Raw genomic sequence first — 21,642 nt, 5'->3', positions numbered from 1 at the left:
GGGATGCTCTGGGTAGCCATGGAGACAGACACCAGCAGAGATCCTGCTACCTCCAGGCAGGCAGGAGCAGCAAGTCTTGATTATCCACAACAAGCAGGCATCTGCCCCCACCAGACTGCCCAGCAGATCACTATGGCAGCTGATAGGGACTTTTAAAGTGGGAACTGAACTGCTCTGGGCTCAGGGTTTCCATCGCAGTGGAAGCCTGCATTCCCCAGGCACAGTCACACTCTTAGAAGAGGTGGCATGGCAAGAGGCAGTGTAGCACAGCAGTGAGTGAGAGGGCTCTGCATGTGTTCAAATCACAACTCTGCCACTTACCTCTCTGTGCCTCAGGTTCCCCGTGTGCAAATGGAGATGATGATACCACCTACCACGTTCAATAGTTGTAAGTATAGAATGAGCTGATTCATATAAAACACTTAAAAGAGTACCTGACAAAGAGTAAGCACAGAAGAGTCATTAGCAATTAGAGTCGTTTATCCGTCGACCAAATTGTTCTTCCACGAGTCTGTGATTTCTTTGCGGGCAGATTCCCTGATATTCATCTTTGGATCCCCGGGGTCTAGAAATCACTGTGAGAAATCAATAAATGCTTCTTGCATGAATGGATGAATCGATGAATAAGACCAACCACCTAAGTTACCAGCTGGGGGGAAAAATACAACACAGGGAGGATCACTGAAAGGCCTTGGGCGTTGAGCCTCTTAGTGTGGAATCTGAAGAGAAGCAGGAAACTGACTAATCCCCACTTTATGTTGGCAGGCTGAACCAAGCTGTCCTGAAATTTGGTGTGGTACACTGCGTTAGTCCAGGTCTTCTGAGAAGCAAACACTAAAATGGGATTAAAGAGGATGCAAGGATTTTATTAGGGAGGGAAGCTGGGAAAACGATCAGATGGACTGAGCCTGATAGAACAGCAGGAAGGAAGGATGGGTGGAAGCAACCTAGACCACTGAGTAGTCTAAAGAAAGTTCAGCAAGATGAAGTTGGCTATTGGAGGAGTCCTGTGTCTTCTGGGAGCTGACCTGGGAGCTGACAGCCATGCTGTCATTGGCTGAGAGCAGCCCGTGGGAAAATGCCATGATGGATTCAGAGCAGAGGCCTGGGGCCCTCAGTCAGTTGCACTCCTGGCAGCTGGAGGTCTGCAAGATGCATTCTCATGGCTGCCACATATATGGTAGTCCTTAAGAGCATGGGATTTGGTGCTCTTACCAATCTAAGGTGAATCCCAGCTCTTATAGCTGGTCACCTTAGGCAAGTTACTCAACGTCTCCATGCCTCATTTTCCTTATTTGTTAAATGAAAATTATAATTTCAACCTCTTAGGATTGTTATTGTTGAGCACTGGGCCTGACATATACTAAGTGCTCATTAAAAAGGCAGCTGCCATTCCCCTGACCATTATTATTATTAATAATGAAGTACTTCTATTAACAGTTAGGACATGAGAACAGCCCCCACTGTCACATACTTGGATTTGAGTTTTATGAGTCTAAAACCATGGCTTGGCAATATCACAATTCAAACAACCAAACCAGTTTGTCTACAAATGAAAGGTCTTAGGGACTTTCCTAGTTCGGCTATTTCCTGAAAGGGAAAGGTGGACTGTATTGTGCCAGAATCCATCTACAGCTACAACTCCCTCTGTTCTCTTCCACTTGCTGCACTTCGTCTGCAATGTCCTTGACCTGTCCCCTGCCAGCTATCCACCTTTGAATGAAAGCGTAGTCAGCACACCTTCCCCCCAAGAACAGGCTCAGAGAGACACGACCCTGCTATGCTGTATGTGTTCTGAGCACCCGTTTGGGACTCCTTGCTTGCCTTTGTTTCTGTGACCTTAATTCTTTCTTTAAAACCTTGGCCAACTTTCTGGTAGTGGTCACTGCTGGCCGCTGCTGGCTTCTGGCCACTCCATCTGACTGGAATCCACAGTGTCCCCTTGTTGGGCTGGCTATGACCTAGGGCAATCACAGCTTTCATGGCCCCAGTTCAGCGGGCTTGGGCCTCTCCCAGCCTTGCTGACACTTGTGCCTTGGTGGCAGTAACAACTAAGAACCCACAAAAAAGAAGTCTCCAAACTGGAAACCATACTCTTACCCCTTCTACCACTACCTCAGAGGCTTTTTCTCTAACCTCCATTTCCCAGAGGGTCACCAAAAACACACTGGGATTTCTGGGTTTTGGTTGTTTTTTGGGGTTTTTTTTAAATCTTTGAAGGAATGACCTTCAGGTTTTTTTTAACTGAAAAGAGTCAAAATCAAGCTAAAACTGATTGATTTTATTTAATAATTAACATCTTAACAAAGCTGATCAAACTGTTTCTTCCAGAATGATATTCTCAATTTTAGAGGGACTTTTCTAGGGAATTTTAAGTTTCTGTGTTGGAGCTGGAATCCAACACCTGAGCTGCCTTGTTTTAGCCTGACGTTGGAAAGCCAAGAGCAGGAAGTAAAGAAACTGGTTGAGTGCCCCCCAATGAAGCCGACTAGGCTTTCCCACCTGAGAGGGGATGAGGTCTCTCGGAAGTGCAGGTAAAGCCTCAGAGCGGTAAACAGGCTGGCCACTTACACATATGGCCAACGTGAGCACTGAGCCCATCTCCGAACTTGGCTTCTTTTTCTCCTCTGGTTCCCCAGACAGAGCTAGGAAAGTGCTGGCCACCCTGACACCAGAAATGCCCAGTGCCAGTGAGACTGAGAATTCCCACCACCAGGGAGAAACACTGGTTGGACAGTCATCTGCCCCCATTACACATGAAAATATTTACAAGCTTAGTAATCAGCCTCTTCACACCACCTTGGCCTCCTGTTTGCATTGATCCCTCTCACTAACTGAAAAATCAATCAGATTTGATTTCCTTGCAAATCCAAATTCTTAAAAAATGATCCCCTGAAGTAAAATCTGGGCGTGCTCGCACTCCTACCCTCAGGTCAGTGATTCATTAACCATCGGGCCCCCAGTGAGTCACATCCCTGCTCACAGATGGCCTCCCTGGCGTTACGATAGAGTGGACAATACGATTGTATTTCGGAGCCCCTGTGCAGCCCTGACACTCTGTGAGTGACACCACACCAGCCTCGCCAACTACATTCTCAGCTTCTGTGAACATTTCTCCCCAACCAGCCCAGTCTGGTTATGTATCATACAAGATACACGGTGTGAGGTCATACTTTCTGGTTCAGAGTCATAAGCATGAGGGCAAAATACAGTTTTCACTACTATTGTATATTTAATTACAGAAACCACTAGAAACCTAATCAACATTGGGACCAATATCAAGAAAAATCTATCACAGTGATTCAAAATTTCTCAGAGGGGAGGCAGGAGTGTTTGCAAATGTCCTGTCAGTGATGAATTAGAATGGAGAAACTGTGTAGCTTTTAAAGCACAGTCAACATTCTATTATGTTTTAACTATAATTTTTATAGTATGAACTATGGAAGGGGGACATATGTCAAAAGGGAGCATGGGTTAAAACAGGTGGAAAGGGACTTCCCTGGTAGCGCAGTGGTTAAGAATCCGCCTGCCAATGCAGGGGACACGCGTTCAAGCCCTGTTCCAGGAAGATCCCACATGCCGTGGAGCAACTAAGCCCGTGAGCCACAACTACTGAGCCCGCGCACCCCACCTCTGAAGCCCGCGCGCCTAGAGCCCGTTTTCCACAGCAAGAGAAGCCACCGCAACGAGAAGCCCGCGCACCGCAACGAAGAGTAGCCCCCGCTCGCCGCAACTAGAGAAAGCCCGTGTGCAGCAACAAAGACCCAACACAGCCAAAAATAAAATAAATAAATTTATTAAAAAAAAAAAAAAGCAGGTGGAAAACTGCTTCCCTGTAATCCTTGCAAGGTTCAGTCTACCTCTCACCCCTCCCCTCAGCCTCTGTGCCCCTCCCACTAAGAGCCCACAATCCACAAAACCTTGCCCTTGCTCACTTTTCCTCTCCATGATATTGTAGGCCCTTTGTATGTTGTCTTTTGCAAATCCAGCAGTCACAATATGGTTTATTTCCCTTTTGGTTAGGGTTCAGCAACCTTCCAAAAGTGGGGACCCCAGACACAGACCCTTATAGGCAAAGAGGACAGTGCCACACTCGTATGAAGTAGGCAAGGAGCACCTGGAAGGCTCTCATGCACAAAACCTCCCCCCACCTCCACATTCTACTAATAAAAGCTTCATCTGAGTTATGCTGGCGATAATGCAAATACCCCGGGGAAAAGTTCAGCTTCATGGTCACTCACACCTTAGTAAGAATTATTTTTGAATCTTACTTCATCAGGGTTTGAATGACACCTGAAAATCATTTAGAGCAAAATTCCACTCAATAAAGGATTTTTTAAAAATCATAGTCAAACTCTATTTGAATTCCTACAGTAACAAAAGCTCCCTTTTTGGAAGGGTCTAACTCTACTGATGGGTATTTGGAATTATCTGTGAAAGCTCATCCTTGTCTTCAGCCCAACCCTGTAGAATCTGTTAAGATGGTTCTACTACAAGGAAAGGAAATTCCAACTTAGGATGCCTTAAACAATAAGGACATTTATCTCTCAGAATAGCAAGTCCAGCAGCTGGGAGGTTTGGGGGTGGCTGACATAAGGATTCAGAAACATCGTCACGGCCCTGGTTCTTTCCATTTCTCTATTCTGTCATCTTCAGCATGAGCTTCATTCTCTCGTTGGTAGCATGATGGTTATGGCAGGTGCAGGTTCACTTTGGACCAGAGGAAAAAGAGAAAAATATTCCCCCCCGAGCGTGTAATATAAACTCTTCCCTTCATTCTGACCGTTTCAACTCATGTCACATGCACAATGACTACCACCAGGGGGATGCCAGGCACTCACTGACTCCACTAATCATCCAGGGTGGAAGGAGTGTTGGAACTTCCACTGTGATATCCACCACTCCTGCCTCCCAGGAACATCCACCTCAAATGGAGTTCTTCCTTCCCCCACAACTCACACACAGCCACAACCCTTTCCACGACATGACAGCTCATACAGCATGTTTCCAAACTCTCTGGTTGCCCTTCTCTGGATATAATCTAGTTGGTCAGTTTCCTCCTAAAAAGGTGTCACCCAGAATGAAACACCATTCTAGGTAGATATAGTGAAATTATAATATTCCACGACTGGGGAGCTATCTTTTTATTAATGTAGCTTAATTTTGTAACAGCTTTCAGCAGCTGTTAGTCAAGTAGTCAACCTTAACCTGTAGCTCATCTTTACAAGTCAATTGCCATGCTGGACATCTAACTTGCTGCACTAGTTGAGTTGCTGTTATGGACCTCAGAGCAAAACTTAGGATCAACCCCACTGAACCAGATCAAGATAATTTTGAATAATGCTTCTGCCACTCAGTGTAATAACTACCCAACCACCTATAAATGTTATGTATCTATAAATCTGTATTAGTTTTCTAGGGCTGCCATAACAAAATAACACAGACTGGGTGGCTTAAACAACAGATATCTATTTTCTCACAGCTCTGGAGGCTAACTCCAAGATCAAGATATCAGCAGGTCTGGTTTCTGGAAAGGAAATCTAAGACCAGAGTCTGGCACTCCGCTAGATAATCCTTTAAGGAGGACTGTAAATAATCCAATTACCTTCTCGTATTATGCTGAGATCAGTCACTTTGGAGAGGAGATTTTGACTAAATGTGGGAGAGTGTTGAAGAGAAAGATCATTCTAGAAACTGGGGCATTTCTAAGTTGAGTAAAAAGAGGAGGACTCTACTAGGGTGTTTCCACAGTCAGAGTGCGTGACTTTGGACACGAAGGTGCTGAATCAGGGGGCTGCCGAGCAGTGAGCTGTCTGGAGATTGGAGGAAAAAGAGCTAGAAGGTTATCAAAAGGTAAATTCAGCTACTTCCCAATTTTACTTAGGACATGAGTAGCGGGCAAGTGAAATTGACACACTGACAATTACCCTGAGTGCCCATAGCATAGATTGGCCATGCCTGTCTTCACTTCTTTGGTCTGCAATTAGCCAGGTGGGCAGTGACCACTTGGCATTTTGCCCAGGGACTTGAAGACCCATGTTTTATAGACATGATGAATGGAAAGCAATTGCTATGCTTTCTCACTCATACCCTCTTTAAAAAACATAAACACAAATATAAATAATAAATAAGTATATGGGGGTGTGCTATTAGAGCAACTACACATAAATACTAAAGAATTAAGTAGGTAGCAATAGTTAAACAAACACCTGTTTGTAATTAGCTCAGTTACTAACTGATCCTTAACTGTTCCTTCTTAGATTAAATCCCTTAATTTAAGAGGCAAAAGCCTACTCTCCAGGTGGATTTACAATTCTAATGCCTGAAGCTTTAGGGTAACATGATGTTATTAACCCCTCTAGCCAGGTGTTTGTTTTTCCTTCTTGCTGGTTTGAGCAAGTACTCAAAAGATGGGGAAGAGTGGCTAGAGGGTCTGCAAAGGACATCTGATGCTTGAATCTCCTTTCCCACAACCAAACGCCTATTTCAAACCAATAAAACTGGCACATGGGAGTTCATCTTTGCAAGAGCTGCCTCCTTCCCAAGGAAGCTCTCTTGTCTTCAATTTCCTCAAGGAAGAAACTGTCAAGGGAGAAGAGAAGCACCATTTTTCGTTCCCTGCTCTAATCTGTACTGCCTTGGCCAACATTATGTGGTTAGTATGTGCTGACATGATACCTGGGTGGGGAGAGAGCTGTGTGACCCTCTCTCCCCACTTTTTTTTTTTCTTTTGCCCCATTAATAGATGATTTTTAGCCACTTTACCAACTGACACCAAGCCTTGCCTCTGGTCTCTCATCAAAACCTTAGCAGAGTTTTACATAAACTGAAATTTACATTCAACCGTCACCATAGCAACCATCACACAGAATTAAACACAACTTGTCCCCCCTCTGATATCATCTACTTTTTTTTAAGAGCTGTTTTTCTTTTCAGTTGCTAATCTGAGCTATTCAGAAGATAACCATTAAAAATCTATTTTGAAAAACTGCATTTAAACAGATTGTAACGAGGTTTTCAAAACAGGCATTTGAAATGGTTTCTAGACACTTAGCACCGTACACTTTCTCCCTCAGTTGGTGGCTGTACATTGCTGAAGTCTCAAGGATTCGCCCTCTGCACTGGAAATTGTTAAAATCAAAACAAGGCTCCGCTCATAATTGTGACAACCATCCCTTGAAAGGTGCCCCAAGATAGTGACCCTGAGCTAGGGCAGAAAATTCTGCTAATTTCCAAATGGATTTACATCATGTTTAAAAAAAAATTTTTTTTTTAATAAAACATTTCGGTTTGACTATTCAATGCGAAATTGGCAAATCTCCTGAAATTTTCAGGATTCACCTGTTGACTGAAGAGGAGATATTCAATTGTGAATGTGGCTCAAGGCCATGTGGAAATATGCAAAGGTAATGGAGAGTAAACTAGAGATAAAAGGATGAAATATCCCCACCCAAGAGGTCTACATTTTTTCTTATTCTAGAGTAAAATGCCACAAGAGCCCTGAGTATTTGCAGCTGTTGGAAATATATTTCAGATTTAGAAAAGGGTAAGAAAAGATCTTTCTAAATTTTACTAAGACCAGAAAAAAAAATCTACTTATGACCCTAAACCCAGTAACAAATTAACGTGCACCTATCTCGTTACTCCATCTCATTCCCTTGCTACTTACAGTCCCAGAAATTGGCAATTCAGTTGTACTGAAAATTGAGACAACAAAATTAAGTCATTTTTCATAAGCCAAATAATTTGATCTTGTTTATTTAAAGCCAAACTATAATGTGATACTCCAATCGTTCATCAAATATTTATTGAGCACTAGATGCTAACATATGCTGAGAGCTACATCTCACAAAGATGAGTGAGACTGCATCCAAGACTTCAAGAGCTTTACTCTTCTAATTCCATCATATGGCAGATGTTTTACACCAAAATGTCACAGAAATCTTAAAGTATTTTCTCTGAATGAATACTAAATGTTGTATCTGTATACAGGAGGTGATGCCCATCCCATGGCTGTGCCCATGACCTCAGTCTGGACAGCAGAAACGAGTCCAATGGCTCGCTTTTACTACTAAGACCTAGTAGACCTCACCAGAGGACATTCATTTTGAGATTTCTGAAAACGTTGCGACTTGCTCCCGGTGCAGCTCTGCCACGCAGGAGATGTGGCTGAATCCTACCCTAAATGATAAAGAAGCCTCCCCCAAACACTTCTAACAGTCTGGCATTGCGGAAAGCAAGACAGCTCATGAAGGTTCTCAGTCATTCTCTTCCATTCAAGAGCATTGGCATAGCTGGTTAGGCAACATGAGCAGGAGGTGGGGGTATTTCCAAATAATGGTCAAAATACCTTATATGCCTAAAAGTGAGAAATATTACATATTAAGTGAGATATGTGGGAAAAGTGCAAGACCAGGAATGGGATGCTGGTTTCATTCACATCAAGGGCCTGCTCCAGTGGATGGGGATGGATGTCTAGACCACTGAATGAGACCAATGCCGAGGCCAATACCAGATCAGTGAGAAAAGATGGCTTGATTTATTAAGTCTGATCTATGAGCAGGCAGGCGGCACTGTACAATATGCCCCACTGTATAAGACCACGGGAGGGGGGCCTGGGCCGTGCTGGAGGAGGAATGAGGAGATACATGCCACTGAGCTACCTAGGAAAGAGTAGGGAAATAATCAAAAAGAAGAACCCAATGCATTCAAAGACCAATGAACCTGTGTCAGCAATCTTAAGAAAAAAGTTGAGGCACAATTGGCAGAATTTAAGACAGAATGGGTACCTGCCAAATAGCTGGAAAAGATAAGAGCCAACCGAACACATTCCATATTAGAAAAAAATGTACCAAGAAGGGTTAAAAAATGGAAAGCCTAAATATGAGCACAGGAACCAGAGACCAGAACATCTGAGATGACACCCTCTGACAGATACGCCATGTTGCCAATTAACCAGACAGGCTGAGGATAAAGTTCAAATCCTTTTCTAACAGTTGAAGAGCCTAACCAACATATGCATTGCAACCAACACAGGAGTTCCTGGCTTTTGTTTGTTTTTGCTTTTTTTAAAGATAAGTAGGAATATTGCAATCTCCACCAACGCAGTCTCCTGGTAACGAAGCAGACGTGTGGCTTTTGTGGTCAAAGGAAGCAAAGAATGTCATTTTGAGTATCTTAAGGCTGTAGACTTACTGCTTTTGAAAAATATAAATAAATAGATCCACAAAAGCCACAAAATTCAGCTTGTGAGTTATTTATGTCTTCATTTTTCTTCAGAGTTTCTTATGACTGGTGTCGAATCTAAAACGGTCCCAGCATGGTTTTCGGGTGGTCATTCAGTTGTTATCAAACTCAAGATGCACAAAGCTATCACTGGTGTGAATTAAGCAAAGAGAGAGCACCCCCAGGTCTCCCCTTTCTGTTTAGGTCTATGCGGATGGGAGGAGCAGAGGCAGCCAGGTTGTGGTTTGGCAAGAAGGGATGCTGACCATCCGTACCTGCCTGCAGCCCCAGGGACCACTTCCAAAGCTATATTGACAGCAAACTATGGGCCTCACACACCCAGCAATGGGAATAACTGTATCTCTTCCTCACCCTTGTTGCAGAGGGAACTGTCTGTCATACCTGACATGCTTTCTGGGGATGGAAAGTTTATTGAGCATTTACTACGTGCCAGGCTCTGAGCTAGATACTGGGACCATCCAGCTGGATTCATTTTGTTTTGCAGCTTTCTTTCTATCTTAGCTCATGGACAGCTGTCCTCTAATTGGTCTTCTTGCTTCAATCATAAAGGACCTCACAGTCTTTGGATCATAAAGATCCAAACATAATAGTAACTCCAGAGCAAAGAGAAAAGGTCAACAATAGGAGAAGGCCTAATATGTTCACCATGAAAAAGGACAGAAAAGCGACAAGAATGAGTCTCCAAAACTGGCTCTCTAAATCTCCATGTCTAAGGGAGGACATCTTAGAATCCAAGAGGAATCATTCAGGATACGTCACCAAAAAGTTAATAAACATGAAATTCATTTCCTCCAGGTAAGAAGGTGAACAAGAAGCTTCCACGTTTGTTTTTGAAGAATTGAGTTGCAGGCCTATGATGAAAAAAGAGAAGTTGGGAAGGTTTGTCTACACCGCTGATCTTTTGAGGCTGATCTCACAGAGGACCAAAACGCCCTGAGAGAGAATATAAAGCAGGATAGAGAACGGGGCTTAGGGTACAGGGAAGGGTGCCTGAGCAGCTGGGGTCTAGAGGCCCCACCTATGTACACATTAACCCCAAGAGCTCCATGTTTACCTGTTTAATACATTGGGGGTACACACAGGTTTTGTTCAGAGGACAAAAGTTTCTGCTGCTAACAACAACAACAAAATCTGAGAAATACTCCAATAAAGTTGCAGAATCCAGCAGGGGACAGATGGTAGAGAGCTTTGAGCTGTCAGATCAAGAAGTCTGGACTTTATCCTTTGATCAATGGTTCCCCATTTGGGTTTTAGAAAAATCATTCTGGCAGGTTGGTGGAGGATGGGTGGGAGAGGTATGAGATGGAAACAAGAAGACCAATTAAAAGACAGCTGTCTATGAGCTCAGATGAAAAGCAAACTGCACAATAAAATGTACACAATAATCTACTTTATAAAAAAAGTCCACATGTGTACAAATTCACACACGCAAAATCAATTAATTGAAAAAATCAAGTTACAGAATAATATGTATACAACGATTCTATTTATAGAGAAAAAATGTGTGTATTTTATAAATTCATAAAGATGGTCTGGAAAGACACACCAAACTGTTTATGGTAGTTACCTCTAAGAGAATGAGGATTTGGGGAAACAGACAAATATTTTCATTTTTTCCTCTACAGATTTCTGATAGTTAAAATTTTTTTATATAACAAACATGCATTACCTTTATAATTTTGGAGACTTCTAAAACTTAAAAAAAAAAGGATTACCATAAAGTAAAAAGATACAGTTTCTGTGACAAGAAATGATCAGGGCTTAAAAGCAAACCAGTAGTCATGAGGATAGAAAGCGGGGAGAAAACCCAGCAGACAGATGCTGATCAAAGAGCAGATATGAGCCCAGGGGAAGGAGGTGGCTGTGGGGAAGTGAGGGGCGATGTGTTTCCATTTATCTTCTCAGTTACATTTGCTGATAGCCCTGTGAGGTGGGCATTTTCACCTCATTTTACAGATAACGAAATGGAGTCTTGGAGTATTTTGCCCCTTAACCCAGAATTGGATACCAAAGCCAGGACTAGAAGCCTGGCCCTCCTGACTCCATGTCTTAGACTTAACTGCCTTGGCCAACTGATTTCCTTCCTATCCAGGGCCCTCTTAACTGACTTTTCTGTGCTCAAGTTCTGATCCCATGAGGCAGTAGGGAATAAGGGAGCTAGTTCTGACAACACAGGCTGGGACAGGGGGAGACTGGCAAGGCCGAGATGTGTTCCCATCCTCCCTGTTGGGTAGCAAGTCCCATACGCTGAAACTGGCCTTTAACAGAGGAATGCCCACATGCCAGCTTAGCTCACGAGGATTCTTGAGGGCATAGCCTATGTTTTCTACAGAATCTGTAACGCCTCTACAGCATCTATTACAGTACCAAGGCCTCACTAAATTCACTGAGTGGGTGTTTGATAAATACATATTAATGGGAGGGCAGCAGGATCACCTGAAGCAAATATGAAACTGCATTTGATTCCTTATTTAGATCATGAGTGTTCTGAAAGCATTTTTTTTTTTTCTGAACAATTCAGGATGTAGGTAGTCAATGCACATTTGTGACAGATAATGACTGTGACCCTACTAAGAGAGTAATTTAATCACTCTGTCGAAGCTGCTTTAGCTGCAAAGTAACTATCATATCTGTGCTCCAAGACTTCAGCCAAGCAGCCAACCAATCTTACAGCATTTACTAAGATCTCTGGGTGACCACACTGTGCTAGGCACAGTGGAGAATCCCATGGAATAATACATGGGCCCTATTCCTAAGGAATTTAAACTCTAGCTGGGGAACCCAACTGAAATTCAAGAAACAATTAGATAAATGAGTGTTACCTGTGGATGTCCTGCAAATGAGTTCCAAAGGAGTCCAGAAAGAGGAGAAACCATGCATACCACAATCTAAAGAAGACGGACGTGGGCAGTGGGGTAAAGGATAGTATCAGACAAAAACTAGGGCTTTCCCCAGCCTCTTAGGAGCATAATGGCATTTCATAATATCCATAAAAGCACCCGTAACTCTCAGGTTATTCACCCTCCTACGGAGCAGTTGCTTTGCCAGAACTCTTTAATGCCTTGACCACCCTCGGATGTGCAGATTTAGGAACAGATAACCCCACCCCCCGACATGCCATGGCATTTTCCCTGTTTATTCAATAGGCAACACTGGGTCTCTGCTCCTTCCAGGCAACCATCATTCCCCACCCACACCGGAGATGAGGCCTTGCACAAACACATCCCCTGAGCTCTCCAGAGCATACACCACTGATAGTAAAGGGGGGCTGGTGATAAGAATCAAAGGGCAAGAATAAGATGTCAGAGGAACTTAGCACTTGATGTTATCTCAATAGAATACATGAGCTTATATAAATTGACTGGAATATTTCATCAGAAAATCTGTATGTAACATGGGTTCCATTTCTCATTTAAGTAGGGTCTATATACATTTAGCTCTATACCCAACTGACACTGGAGAAAAGCCTGCCTTAAAAACAGGGCCCTGGGCTTCCCTGGTGGCGCAGTGGTTGAGAGTCCGCCTGCCGATACAGGGGACACGGGTTCGTGCCCCAGTCCGGGAAGATCCCACATGCCGTGGAGCGGCTGGGCCCGTGAGCCATGGCCGCTGAGCCTGCGCGTCCGGAGCCTGTGCTCCACAACGGGAGAGGCCACAACAGTGAGAGGCCCGCGTACTGCAAAAAAAAAAAAAAAAAAAACAGGGCCCTGTCCCTACTGCCGCTTTTCAGCTCAGGCCCATTATCACCTCTCCCCTAAAGGATACAAGAGGCTCGTGCTCAGTCTCCAGCCTCCAGCGCTGCCCACACAGCCACCAGACTGAACTTACTGAAAAGCAACCCTGATCACGTCAGACTCGACTTTCAGCCCTTCAAGGTCTCCCCATGGCCTTCAGAGCAAAGTTTAAGCTGTTCAGAGAATTATGAGGCTTTTCAGGATCCGGTCTCCCCTCCAGCTTTCCTTAGAAAGCTCTAGACCAGTGGTTCCCAAACTTTAATGCCCATCAGAATCATACTGCATACTTGTAAAACAATGCACATTCCCAGTCCATTCCACACAGACATTCTGGTTCCTTAGGTAAGAGGTAGGGCCCAGGAACATAGATATTTACCAAAAATGTGGGGTTCAAACATATGGGGAACATGAATATTTATAAAAATATGAGTTTCAAAATATTTGGTTCCACATCAAAACCAAAAATATATGGTTCTCACACAGGTGTTCTGAAGATCACATTTTGAGAACACCTGAGAAAGACACTGTAAAAATGGAACTGGAAACAAACATTTTTTGAGAAGCCATTGAATGTAGTGGTTAAGTCTAGGGGCTTGGGAGCAAACATGAAGTTTCCACATGCCATTGGGAAAGTAACTTAATGTTTCTTTGATAATAATAGTATCTATATTGCAGGTTAAGTTTCAATGAGATAATCATTGTAAAATGATCAGCACGGCAGTTAGCACTGCAAACGCTGTACAACTGGTGGAAGCTGTAGGAAAAGAGTGAAAAGCAACATCGTCCAGGTTTTTAATCTACAGTGTCTCTGGGCCGGAAGGAATTTGAGGGATTCCTTCTTCAGCATCGTTGGCAGATGTTTGCATAAACATCTTTATCTGGGGGTTTGAGGTGGCCACACGCTCAGTAGGGATCAGCAAGGTAGCACGACTGCTCTAGGGTGCAGTCTTTAGTCTGAAGGCTTCTGATGACGGGGCTTCTGACCACCACCTCCTAAGGCAGCCTGCTCCATTGCTTGGCCATTCCAGGTGTTGACATTCTTCCTTAAATCTAGTAGAATTCTGCTTTTCGATGACCACTGACCTTTGAAGCATCGTCAAATAACACCATTCTTATTTCCACATACCAGTCCTTCAAATGTTTGAAGGCAATTTTCTTGCCTCTCCTTGATATTTTCTTCTTTAGGAAGACAGTCAAGTGTAGTGGATGAAACTCTGAGTTCAGAATTCAAGGCCTGGGCTTCTGTCTCTACCCAGCTGCGTATCCTTGGGCAAGTCATTTGACAATACTGAGCCTCAGTTTCACTCTAGCCCCAATTCTATGATTAAACACCCCTTGGTTCGTTCCTCTCTTCCTCAGGCACAGGCATGTTTCCAGATCCCTCATTGCGGCAACTGTCTTTTGCATTGCTTGACAAGAACGGAATATCAGACCCTCTTCGGGAAAATTCTGCATCCCTCCACTTTCACCAAGTGGCTTGAGTGGAAGCTGCCAAGGTTTTGGAAATCCCACCCCCAGGCTATCAACATGGGCCAGTCATAGTCCTCCAACACCCTTGGCCTACAGTTAGGTACCTGACCCAAGTTCAATTAATTAGATCTTACCCTGGGATTTTTAAACTTTGGACCAGAGAGAACAAGTATCAATTCCTCTTTGGAGTTAGAACTGGAAGGAGTAAGGAGTGGCAGCTCCTATGGGCTGTAATACTCCTATGGGCTGTAATACTCCTTCTTGCAGATGGCTCACCAGACAATGATGCCAATTTGTGGACAGACATAGAAGGAGAGGTGGAGAGGTAACCCTGGAGTTCAAGTCCTTGATTCCACGTTACCTCTGAGGACCAACTACATTCCTACCTTTCCCATAGTTTAATTAATTTCTCTTTGGCCCAGGCTGGGGTTCTCTCCCTACAAACAAAAAAGTCCACAGTAATACACTCACCTTTCTAAGCAGGCTCCAAAAAGAGAGAGCTCTGGCTTATGTGCCTCCCCACCCCTACAACCTAACTTTCCACTCCTCCACCTTCTGCCAATAGCTACTCCAGATGGGTAGCTACAGTCTGTGTGTAAAACAAGAAGGGCTATCATTTCTGCCAATATTGGCTATTGTTTAGAAGGGTAGCTCAAAACTGCATCTTAGAGCAGTTGTCATATTGGGCACGTGGTCACCTCAAACCCCCAGCTCTTTTTCATGTAAACCATGGAAGCCAGGACTTTCCCTCTGCCATGTTATAATTCTATAGCTCAGTTTGTTTTGTTTGGATGGGGGATGAAGTTTGAGACCTAATTACAAATAAACACCTAGCCTTGTTAAATGTTATATGTTGGATTGGAGCCAGTGTTCCTGCCTGTCAAGATTGTTTTGACTCAAGATCCCATAGTTAACGGCAAAGCTTCCCAACTGGTCTACCAAATGGGATGGGTTACAGATGTTCCAAGATACTCATTCCCTCAGTTCTCTGCTTGGTGAAACAAAGGTTGGGAGCTGAACCCATGTTAGTGGCTTCCAACTCTGGCAGCCTTGTCATTTTCTGAGTACTCCTATCTCAACTCTCCATAGTTATGGTACCATAGGAAAGCTAAATTTTTCATAACATAAAAGCATTTACTAACAAGATGCGCATTTACAAAATTGGTCTCCACTTAAACATCTCTGCTTGCTTAATGTCACATATTTATTGCTTATTCTCTCCTAGATTTAGAATTTATCCACAATAAACTATAAATGCAATGTGATTTGGTTATATAGGGTAATTCTAGATTTTGCAAAAGAGTCATCATTTTATAAAGCTGACGAAAGTGACATTGGAAAACTGTTTGAATCACAAGTAAAGTCACTGTCCATTGGAAAGGTGACCAACTGGACAGGATAACGTCCACAGAGATGCTGCCCAGTAATCAAAAGCAAATGATAGGACTACATAATGATCGAGAGGCGGCCTTGAAAACTGTAAAAGTCAAACTGGCTGTGAATCTTATTTCAATACAACTGCTTTTGTGAAAAGTCAAATGCGAACTAAGGAATGTTATTTTGTGCTGGCATAAAACTGTGTCAGAAAACTGTACTCAATTCCTCTTCCATAAAAGCCAACAAGAGTTGATTCAGTCTCTGTGTGGCTTAAGACTTAGTATAGAGCTGAAATTATAATAAAACCTATGTTAATATGATCAAATAAATTTATTTTCTTAACTTTTAGAGTTCCTTTTCAAAATAAAGTCCCAATAAAAATTTTTTTGTAATATTTACTGTGAAATTTTGGTCCCTGCTTAAGTGTATCCACTTTAACCTGACCTTTTCCTAGGATCAGTTGTTTTTGGATTACGAGGGCCTCCTAAACCTGCATTGTTGCCATTGTTCCAACTTTCATCCATTGCTCCTTGCCCTGTCCACCTCAGAAACACAGAAAAGTCCTGCTCCTCTGCTTTTCCATGTGAAAGGCCTTCAAAACTCCGTAGACAGTTTCCATGGTTCCAGTGAAACTTCCTTATAACAGATTTATTTCCTTCAACTGTTTATCTGACAGAGTTTGAAATTACCCCATTCACTACAATCAGTCATTTAACAACTTATGGAGGGCCTACTATGTGTGAAGCATTGTTCCAGGCACTGGGAATACAGTAGTGAAAAAAATCCCCACTTTCCTGAGGCTTACATTCTATTCAGGGGACAATAAACAAAATAATTGAATGGATGGATGAGTGGATAGATGGATGGATGGATGGATGGATGGATGGATGGATGGTTATCTGTATGTGCTTTCCATTGACATATAGAACACCTCTCAGGTAAACTGACCTGTAAGGGTAGAGGAGGAGCCTCTTCTAGGACACCAATACTTCTGTTCATAAATCCTCATGTGGCATTTACTGTTTTTGGAGGTGACAGTGCTCTGTTGACCATGCTTAGCTTGCCTTCAACTAAAACCACCAGATCTTACAAGTGCAACTCTTAAATATATATCCCTTCATCCTGTTCTTGTACAACTGCTCAATTATTTTCTTGAACCCTGAGCAGAATTTTATATTGATTCTTATTAATTTTCAACTTATCTTTAGCCTGTCCTTCCAACCAGCTCACATTTAGATGAACTAGAATGTAAAACTTCCAAACTGTGGGAACATAGTAATATATACACCTCAATATCACTGCCATATAGAAACTTAAGGGAACAATCAAAATGTTCATTTTAAAATTAAGTAAAACTACGTAAAATTTTAGACAATCCTAATCACTCCTCTGAGAAAATGACAGTCCTGCCTGAAAGCCATGGTTAACTTGGGCAATACGTTACCATTACATAAACAGGTGCATAATACTTGCCATAACTACAAGCCATGCCTTTTCTTCTTTTTTCCAAGATGGATGCTCAGGAAACTCGTGCTTTCCTTAATGGATGATAATGAGGAACTATCAAAGGGGCCCTCAGGAAATCACAAGTCCCCTTTATTATTCATAGGGAACTCCCTGACTTCTGCTTCATAATGCTGGACACTCCTGGCATTAAGCAATTAACAGGACAACTGGTTGTTTAGTGGCCGTCTACCTCCAGGACACATAAACTCTGCAAGAGCAGGACGTGAGTATGACTTTTTCATCAGGTCTTCCCAGGGCCTTGCAGAGTGCCACCCCCATGGCAGGCACTCCATAAGCTCAATAAATATTTGTTGAATATAAACATAAATTAACAGTCTCATCTCTGCCACTAACTGTGTAACACTGGGCAATTCCTCCACCCCTCTGAGTCCTACTTTGTTCATTTTAAACTAGAGACTGTGCCAGATGAGCCCAGAGTTTCCTTTTCTAATGTTAATATTCTATATTTCCATCTGATTGACTCAGTGGCTCCCTGTATCTCTTTTCCCATTAGAGACTCTAAAGCTAGATTGTTTCCAGAGTATAGGCAAGTTTTAATCGAATGAACACCCTGGACCATGGAAGGGATTGTTATTAAAAATAACATTTAGGCTACCCAATTACTGTATGATTATTTCAGCATTACATTTTTCCTGAAAAACTTCTAACATGAAAATGCTTTATAATCACAGTTGGAGACCTTCTCTAGCAAGAAACCGAGGCTTTGGGAGATGATATTCAGAAAGTTTTGGAAAATGAAAAGGGGGACCTGTTTCAGAACAATAACAGTTGACTCTGTAAGCAGATAGGTTAGAGGGTCCCTGGAAAGAGAAACAAAAATTACTTTCTTGATTTAAGAGAAGCCATTTTGGCCTAAGCCATTTTGTGATCTAAGCCTGGCCACAATGCTTGCCCTTGAACAGGTCTCAGTAATTGATGATCTTTTTTTTTGGCTGGCTGTGTGGCTTACAGGATCTTAGTTCCGCAACCAGGGATTGAACCCGAGGCCGCAGCAGTGAAAGTGGGACCACTGGACCACCAGGGAATTCCCAGTAATCTACATCTTAAGGAAACAAACAAATGCAGAAACAGAGAGAAGGCAGTCAAACAATAGTGCAGTAATAAAGCAGAGTCCTAGTTCCTCCTCAAGGGATATACATAATAATATATCTTTGAGTTCCACGGGAACTAAGGCCCCCACCCAGGTGGAGGATGGAATGATGAAGTTGACCCTCCCGACTTCAATCAACTAAAGCTTGGACTCTGTCCACCTCTGCCCCAATTCTATGCTTAATTCTCCTCTGCTCCAGCCCCTTCATGAATATGCATATACCCTTAGCTTAAAACTTCCCCAATTTTGCTGTTCAGGAAGACGCTGCTTCGGGAAAGCGCCCGGAGTTCTCCTTACTTGCTGCAAGTAATAATCAGTCCTTCTCTCTATCTTTGGCTAGGTTGTGTCTTCTAGCTCAATACCCACCAAGGGGTGAACCCAGTTTTCTTTTCAGGTTACAACTCCACTTAGGATGCTAAATGCCATATCCTGCAACAGAAATGTTTTCCCACATTTTACACGCTCAAAAAAAAAAAAAAAAAAGAAAAGTCAACAGCTAACGCTAATATTCTCCTATCTGCTAGTTTTGATGAATGTCTATCCCACTGCAAGCCTTAACAATAGCTACAGCCTCAAACATTAGCTGTATACGGAAAAGAAAACTTATTTTCGTCCAATTTAAAAGTAGAGCATTTTCATTTCATCATCAGCCTCCCCTCTATTTCCTGTATTATCAGGTGTTAGAGAGTGAGCCAACAATCTGTTGTGAAACTGGCGACTTGGCAAATAAAATACGCACATTAAACCAGTATTCTTTTAAATTAAAGGCTAGTATGGGTCTAACCTTGTAAGAGTGATAAGGAAGATACACATATGCAGAAGATACAAACCCAGAAAAAAAACCTACCAAGGAATTTCCAAAATGACTAAGCCAATTCTAGAGGTCTCCTCTGATCATTTCAGATTTCTTCACTTTAATGCTCTCCTTCAAAAGGACACATCAAATTTAATTTCTGCTACTGATGATCCACATGCACCCCATGGAGTTAACCATTCAAATTATTAACTAGCCTCTGTAATGGCATACCTGGTTCTTTTCTGGGATGGGTTGTCATATCTGGTACATTTTTAAGTATGAACAGAGCAAAGATGGTGCACTCGATAGACCCTGTGTTGCTCTCAATCAGTCAGTTTCTGTTTAGACACATCCTGACTACATGACCACAAGACAAACCTGCTCCATGGTAACAGCTGATGATCCAAAAGGCACCAGCAGCACAGGCTCCCTAAGGATACTCATGGGAAGGATATCTTTTTCTCCAACTAGGACATTCAAAATGGGCTCAAGAGTAAGGAAAGTGGACAACAATCCATGGTTGCACACACCCATCCAGTCATCCATCCATCCACCATGTACTGGGCACAAAACACTTGTCAGTGGAAACCAGCATTTTCTTTAAAAACGTAAACACAGTGAAAATAAAGTAGTCTCCAAATGCTTTTTCCCCTACAGGAAAGGCAAGTTTATCAATTATTGATTTTGTTCATTTTTCTGTGTCGTGGAAAACCAACTTACCACTGCTTACATCTACATTTTACCAAACTGGCTAAATGAGGAAGTTTTCTGCCCAGCAGTCTATATGACAAGGCTACCATGGTTTCAATAACTTCTCCAGTGAGCAGATAAAGAGTCATTTACAGCATAAATCATCCTATTTCTTCAGCCATCTCAGACACACTCTCAGTCATGTGAATGGCGGTGGAAACTAAACTGAAAAGCTGTCAAAACATCCTGCAAAAACAGGGAAATTAACAGACCCATTCTGTCATGCATATTTGCTCCCATTTCCATTGTCCCCATTATCTTCCTATGAGCCCACATTCATATATCTACATGTACACCATAATAAACTATATATATATATATATATGTATAAAATATTAAATACATGCGTCATTCCCACACAGATAATGGCATATTGTTATGTCCTCCTAAGACTGAACTTGGGCTAATGTCCATAAACAGAAAGCTATTATTATGTCATTTCAGGTTCGGTTTAAAATTCTCTTGCAAAGGATAACTTTTTAGCTGAAAAAGTCCCATTACCTTGATGGGATTTTGAAAAATATCAGATTGAGAACCAGCAATGAAATGTAAGATATTTAAAATCACACATGGTTGGAATCATGGAATTTCATGGCTGCAAAGGTCTGAGATGTCAACTTGTGCTCCTCCCAGCATTTTAATGAAGATAAGAATAGGTCCAGGGTGGCCAGGTGACTTGTCCAAGGTGGCACAGCCTGTTAGTGTCAGAGTCTGTGAAATACACCCACATTCTCTTACTTCTTGTAATAAAGACTGTAGTAACCTAAGAAGACATCAATCTAAATTCCACAAGAGTCAAATTCCATTTGACAAGAGTAAGAATATGACTCAAGGATAAGTAGCTGTTCCCTCTTTTCAGGCATAGCCCACACAGAGTGAGTGATGGTACAGACATTACAGCAATAACACAAACCAACGTCACTTCCCCTTACCCAGAAAATCAATCTAATGAAGCTGAGAAAAAGGCCAAGGAGTTTGTACAACTCCTTGTTCCTTGTGGAACTTAACCCGAAGCTCAAACTACTTGGATTAGCTGGTGTAAGCCCAACTCCTTCCTCTAGATCCATAAAATCCCCATGACCCCATCAGTTTTCTCTTCTAAAATCCCTGAGAACAAAAATTAACATCGTAGAAAAATTAAAACACTGGAGAAATGTCTAAAACAAAAAGTTCAAAATGTCCACCATCCACCCAAAGGCAACCACTATCAACAATTTCTTGTGTATCCTTCCAGGAAAAGAATTCATAAACCAGTATAAAAAAAATATATATACACCAGCATAAATATAAATAAATATATATAAATGCTGCTATATACATACTTATAAATTTTAGATCGATAGGTAGGTAGATAGATAGAAGCACCCTGGTTTGATTCTGCCTTCACATAGGTTGCCAGGAGCTCAGTCTCACTAGTTCAGATGATAAACTGGTTATTCCAAGGACAGAAACCCTGTTGTTAATCAAAGGTAATTTTGTCTTACCTGGCACTGTATTTCTGGAGCCTGGGAACATAGCTAAACAGCTAACAAAATATAGAAAGAGACAAAGAAAGGGGAGGAATGAGGAATAAAAGCAAGAAAGAGGAGATCAGAGAGGAAAGGAAAGAAAAAGATGAAGAGGTATTCCCTACAGACCAGCACCTGGCAGAT

This window comes from Phocoena phocoena, chromosome 16, assembly GCF_963924675.1.
Source record: "Phocoena phocoena chromosome 16, mPhoPho1.1, whole genome shotgun sequence".
Lineage (NCBI taxonomy): Eukaryota > Metazoa > Chordata > Mammalia > Artiodactyla > Phocoenidae > Phocoena > Phocoena phocoena.
The sequence above is the reverse complement of the archived record's forward strand: the minus strand, read 5'-3'. Positions refer to the sequence as shown.